Source organism: Megascapheus bottae, chromosome 13 (genome assembly GCF_031878675.1).
Source record: "Megascapheus bottae isolate mThoBot1 chromosome 13, mThoBot2.hap1, whole genome shotgun sequence".
Taxonomy (NCBI): domain Eukaryota; kingdom Metazoa; phylum Chordata; class Mammalia; order Rodentia; family Geomyidae; genus Megascapheus; species Megascapheus bottae.
This window is the reverse complement of record NC_143521.1, coordinates 56,998,517-57,005,556: the sequence shown is the minus strand read 5'-3', so window position 1 is coordinate 57,005,556 and position 7,040 is coordinate 56,998,517.

Below are 7,040 nucleotides of genomic sequence, written 5' to 3'. Positions count from 1 at the left end.
GAGCTTATTTTAAAATGAGGTACTTTTCTGTAGTGGGGTTTGAACTCAGGGGCCCATGCTTGCTAGGTTGGTACTCTGCTACTTAAGCCACACTTTAAGCCATGCTTTATTTTTGTTCATTTATTTTGCTGGTCCTGGGGCTTGAACTCAGGGGCTAGGCACAACCCCTGAGCTTCTTTTGCTCAAGGCTAGTACTCTACCACTTGAAACATAGTACTACTTTAGGATTTTTCTGAGTATTTTATTGGAGGTGAGAGTCACATAGGCTTTTCTTCCTGGGCTGGCTTTGAATTGTAATCCTGCTCAGAACTCAGCCTCCTGAGTATCTAGGATTATAGGCATGAGCCACCAGTACCCAGCTTCCAGTCATGCTTTTTGCTGATTATTTTGGAAATAGAGTCTCACAGTGTTTCTGCTTAGGCTGGCTTTGAATGCAAATTCTTCAGCTCTTAGCTTCCTGATCGTCTTTCTCACTTTACTAATTGAAATGTTAATCTGTTCAGAGACTGCCTCACAGACACTCAGAGAAACACTGTCTTACTGATATCTGGGCATTCTTTATCCCAGTCAAGTTGACATGTTAAATTACCCAATATCACACAGATGTCATTCGCTTTTAGAAACGAATATCGAGTCTTAGCAAGTGAGCCACTCTGTCCTTGGTCACACAGCTAAAGTACACAGGTCATTTTTCAGCTATCTGTCTCCCAGATATGAATTATAAAACCAGTAGTCACCAGGAAGCAGCTATAAGAAGACCAATGTCTAGACTGGTCACATTGACGGTATAGAAGGAAGCATAGAAGTAGAAACTGCGCTGCTGAGGATAACTGGGTCCCGTTTACTGTAGGAGAAAGTTAAACTTATTCAAAATGGATACGATGAGGCTAATGGTCATGGCTCAGTGTTAGAGCTTGCCTAGCAAGAAGGAGGCCCCGAGTCATAGCAATCACTCCTGCAGTGCTGCAGGCCAAGCTGCCTGTTCTCAGTGCTCCTGCTTTTCCTGTTGTGATCTCCTGTTGCTACATGGCAACAGACTAAGACAGCCTTTTCTAGTCTCAATTGCACTTTAGGGAAATCAACAGACATGTACTTGTTCAAAGTCAGAGATTTTTAAGAAAAGCAGTTCTTTACATGTGCCCTCAGGTGATAGGAGGAGTTCGAGAGCAAGAATCTGGAAGAAAGTAAAACCCAGACAGGGGCCAGCTGTCTTCCCCTGCTAGGAAATTCTCCCATTATTGACCTTGGAGTGTCCTAGGCTGGTGTGATTCTGGCAAGGAGGGAATACCATGTCCTAGGGGTCTCCAGGTCTTAAAGTGACCCAGATTCACCAGATGGGTGAATTCACTGGAAGAGTTTGGAATGGGAAGAAATAGAAACTGGGGCTGGGGCCCAGGGAAATAGCCACAGTGAGGCGTCAGCTTTGGGAGGGGAGCCATGGAGGGTCTGAGGAGAGGTTAGGAGGAGGGAAAACAGCTACACTAGGGAAAGGTCTTGGGAGCAAAAGACAACATGGACTTGAAACAGCATGTGTGGCGCATAGGCAGAATTTAAAGAAGGTACAGAAGACAACCAGTGCCACTGAGGCTCAGAAGGAAGTCAGAGTATGAGTATGCTGTTCAGCTCATTGACACCCAGAGCGCCCAGCCAGCCACCGTTAGCCACCATATAGGGCACACCTTATTTAGGAGGTGAACTCACCCCCACCCCCAGCCATGTCCTGTCTCCTGCCAAGGCCCATCTCTAGACATTGTTGAATGCATGATTTCAGCAGAAAGACAGGTTCTGTCTTCGGCCCCGATTTTTCCCTTCCCAGCTGACGCTGTCTTTTGTTTCTATCCACTTTGTCTTTGTGTGAACACTGAGATTTCATTGAACAACCCTAAAAGAGGGATTGCACGGGGGCTCAGCCCAGTGTGCTGAAATGTCCCCGAGGAAATGCACAATCATCTGCAGAGAGTGGAGGACAATGAGGAGGTGTCTTATTACATAATTGAGGAGACAATGTCTTTTATACTCAGTCTGGTTCACTTTTCACACTAAATTAATCTTAATAAGCATCTGCTTCGAGTAAAGGAAGTTTTGTGATAATTCAACCATGGCCCCTGTAAAAGTCCAAATGATTTCACTTCAGCCCCTAGCCCCGAGTATCCTATTGAAATGGTCGTCTTTATTTCATGATCATCAGCATGTTAACATGAGCTGATTAATCCCATCAAGCTAACTACACAGATCGGACGCAGCCCAGGGCTATGACATCATTAACTCCGGGACTCCATGGTGGAGGATCTCAGGCTGGGCTGGTCATCTGCTCCCACGGGTCATTCGATCAGCCTTCTTGTTTCTGAGAATTAAAAGCAGATTCTCCTTCTGGCTCCCATATCCAGGTAAAACTGTCCCAACCATGGCGCCACTGGGACCACAGAGTGCAGAAATCCCCCTGAGCCTCTATCCCCACGGGACTGCGCGTGCCCAGGCCTCTGGATACTCAGCTAGCACATAGCACTCAGTACTCTCTGTCCTCCTATTGGTTCTAAGTGCCCTTCCCCCTGGCTGGATAGGACACCGTAGAACAGGAGGTCAAAGGATCAGGACAATGGCCTCTCTGCCTGTCCCTTTCAGCTGCTGTACCAGATGATGTTTTAGGAATGTTCTTTTCCCATATAAATACATAAGCTTGATGAAAAAGCCAGTCAAGAAATTCTCTCTCATAGCCTAGGATTCACAAATAGAATTCCAGTGCCTACAGCACCCATATCACAAATTCATTTTGAAAAAAAAATGAAAACTCTTGGGCCCTTCCAAACCTGCTGAACTGAAAGCCTGCCCACACCTTGATTTGATCTTAGTGAGGCCACAAGAGAAAACATTCTATGGTTTCTTTTTACTTCTCCTTCCCTTCCTTCCTCTCTCCGTTTCCTTTTCCTCCTTTCCTCTCTCTCTTTTCACTCTCCCTGCTCTTTCTCCCTCTGTCTCTCTGTCTCTCTCTGTTATTCTTCTGTTCCCCAAACTGCACCTAAACTCCTGGGGCACACAGTCCCCCTGTCTCCGCTCTCTGTAGCTGGAATTTTAGATGGGCACCACCTCAGTCTTCAGTCTTGTGTGGCGCCGAGCCACGGGTTTGTGATCATTTGTTACAGCAGCCACAGGAAATACTTCCAGTCACTTTCTCTCTGCCCCGTCTTCAACCTCAAGCACAGGGATGCAAAATGGAAAGCAGAGCTTGGACTGAAAGACCAGCCTTGGTCTGAGAGGCTCTGAGCTGCCCCGCTTGCCTGTGGCCTTTCCTCTGAGGCTGCCAGCCACCAGAATCCCCTTACAATCGGGCCTGGCACATGCTGGCCACTGCGGCCATTTTCCAAGCACATATGTGAAGGCTGACAGGAACAGCAGCAGCAGGTGACAATTTGGTGACACTGTGTGTCACACACCAACTTCATCAACTTAAGTTGGTAGAGCTTTATCAATCCTCTTAGCAATTCACTAAAATAAACTCTTGTAGTTATGGAAGGGAAGGAAAATGACTCCATTCCTTCCACAATCCTAAATTCTTTGTTGGAATGGGACCCTATTGCAAGAGACAGACTAATGAGAGAAAAACAATTCTGTATGCATAGTTCATATATTCCCAGAAAGCAAAGGGTAGTTCTCAACGAGGTAGCTTGAATTCCAGCCCATGCTGCATCTTCAGCAAGTAACAGTAGCATTCGGGAGATATGGCAAGACAAAGGGAGGCATGTCTCGATCTCCGGAGCAGCATTTTACAAGAGGGCAAAGAAATGGCAGTGAGAGGCTGTTCGTAAATCGTGCTCATGTCAGCTCTCTGGTGCCAGCTCCACCCCACAGGGTGAAAGTTGTCCTCCATGACCAGCTTCCGCCACCCTGATGGGATGAGGCAGGTAGGGTGCCTCTGGCCTCCTAAGTCTGTTCTGCTTTTAGGCCAACAGAGGGACGGCACAGCTGTCCACACCCGCCTCTTCTTCTTCATTATTTTCTGCCTGGCGATTCTTCATATTCCGGGGAGGCACAACCTGTACCCCACAACCTCCTCTACTGACAAGGAAGGCAAGGTTAAGATGGCACAGGCCTTGCTCACAGGCATGCGGCTCTCTTGGAAGTTCAAAACACTCCAAGGAGTAGAAGTCGCCTGGTGTTTCCTGGCCTCATCCATCAAAGCCTAGCACCTGCATGAACCCGACTGTCCCCTCTAGGAGGGGATGGTGACAGGGCAATGACAGGGCCAGCACGAGGACCAAAGGCTAGGATGTGTGATGTAGCCAAGTGAACCCAGTGCTGTGAGCAAACAGGGCAGACAGTGAACCACAGCCCCAAGGGGACCGTGGCATTTTAAATGCCAGACCAATCATGGGGACAAAGACAGTCCCAGACTGAAAGCTCAGAAGGCCTCTTAAACATCTGTGAGAGATCTACGCCTTTTTGTGGAAAAGTGTTTTAAACTCTATCCTGTAAATGCAAACACGGTTTTCTTAACATCCAGAGGAATGTTTTGATTTGATTTTTATTCCAGACTCGAACTCAGATATGAAGACATAAACTGCTTTGGCCTTATTGGCACTGGGGATTTGGGGCTAGAAAACTATTGTGTTGGTTTGCAAAGAACCAAGTCTGATTCTTTCGGGTTTTCTGTGCATGCACACAGCGCGCGCGCACACGCATACACACACACACACACACACACACACACACACACACACACACACACCACTAAATGAAGAAGAGACCCCATGCAAATCGGGCCTCCCATTGTGACCTCTCTCTCTTCTCTGCTGGCCTCAGCCCACGCACAAGCTACGAACCCCCTTCAGATCACTGTGAGCTGCTGCACACAGATGGCTTAGATTTCTCCTCCTTGGCCTGGCACAGAGATTTAAACACAAATATCCTGTAAGAGGAAATGAGTCGGTGCTGACTCTCTGACGCAAAGGTTTCCTCCCTTTTCTGTGATTGGAGCAAGGAGACCAGGAGTCCCACCCAGGGGGTAAGGGGGAGCACTGATTTGGATACAGGAGGCCTGGGTTCCTGACATCCCTCACCACCTACTCTCTGTGTGGTCACAGGCATGTCAGAGACACCCTGTGGTCTCCATGAGAACAAAGGCCAAGAGGAGAGCCAGTAAGCACCGGTGAGATCATCACTGAGCTACCTACAGGGTAAGCACCAGAGCCACTGGCAGGAGAGGCTACCTGCCTCCAGTGGGAAGGGAGCTCGTGTCCGGGCTCAGGGAAGCTGGAGGTACCTGTTATGGGGTCAGGAGGAGGGGAGTCTACGTCCCACACAGAGAGTCTCATATAAAAAGGTGAATTTATTGGTGAGATGGTGAGCTGACTGGCCAGGGACACAGTGCAGACTCGGGAGCTGACGCTATGACCCCGAGCTGCGCTCACACTGGGTTTTTAAGGGCAAAACCCATGCGGTGGACCCTGGCCGCACACAGGTGGCGGATGGGATAGTCACATACACAGAGGGACCAGAGCCAGCTCCGGCCACACACAGGTAGCCAATAGGGTTACAGCTCAGTGTTTGAATTTACCTATCACCGTAGTTGGAGTTGGTGGGCACATTGGGAAGGTCTCCACACAAAGCAGGCCCCCCCGCCACCCAAGTGGATGACCGTCCTCATGGGGGGTGGGAGAGGGTCAAGGTTACCCCTCCCTAGAAGGGCAAAGGTGGCTGGGCTGCTTTACCATTGCTGACCTTCCACAATGGGGCAGGGAACTCTTAGGCATTCGGGATGGTGCCAGTCCCTGCTTCCCTTAACCCCAGTTCTCTGCCGCCTTCCATGATGGGACCTTTTCAGAAGGCATGCTAAAATTCAGTGCCTCGGAACGTGACTATAATGGGATCGTCAAGGAAAAGTCAGGTTAAACGAACGAGAGTGGGGCCAGAACCAATAGGGGCAGTGTCCTTAAAAGAACAGGATCGACAGCCTTGTGTTTCAAGTCCTAAGTGTCACTGAACTATCATCTTAACCAAATGTGGATGAGGCTCAAGGTCATGGTCCTCCAGCCATGGACCTTGAAACCCACAAATCATGAAACCAGTGGTCGTGTGGACATAGGGTGTCATTCACAGGCCAAAAAAGGGAAAAAGGAGAGAAGGAAGGAGCAAGCTGCAGAGCTAGCCCGGCTAACCTAATGAGCTGCTGAGGCTGGCGCTGGTCTTCTGCTCGATGTTGTACCCCCAGCTCCTCTGGACAGTCCTGCCTGCCCCACACAACGCAGCCAAGACGATTGACCATCTTTGCGGAGCGGATGTGATGATCCTAATGAGCCTCTATTCTTTCTGCTTTTCGTTTTCAGTGCTGAGGGTTGAACCCCAGGACTCCTGCCTATTATTACAAGCATTCTACCAGCTAAGATAAGCCCTCGGGCCCCTTCTCTGTGTTTTGGTTTTGAGACATGATCTCACTAACTTGGCCAAGGCTGACTTTGAATTTAAGATTCTCCTGCCTCTGCCTCTTGAGTCCCTGGGATTACAGCTGGGTTCCACTACACTTGGCTGTCACCAGTTACCTTTGCATTGTTAGAGGAAACTTGTCTTTAGGAGTAGCATACATCACAGCCTAATAATTCTATGATATAAATCTGTAAATTGCAGTTGTACAACTTCCACCCTTCCTTCCCATCTCCTTCCCCTTCAACTCCACCAATGCGTTCCCTGCTGGTCACACACATGCTGCCTTCTTACCAAACCGCTGCGTGACCACACATGCTGCCTTCTTACCAAACCGCTGCGTGACCACAGCAGCATGTTCTTCTGCAGAATGGATGAGCTGAGAACTTCCCAAGTCCTGAAAGTATTTCCATTCACCTTGACGATTCCATCTTTACCCATTTCCTCCTCCTTCAAGTTCACTTAGAGTATACAGAAGGGGCAAAGCAACTCCTTCAACACTTGGTTAGAAATCTCAAGTAAGTCCCCTGCTCACAACTTCTACCTTCTATGACATACTAGAACACACACACCCTTCAACCAAGGTCTATGCCATTTTATAACCAGAATGTCTTTCTTTCCATTTC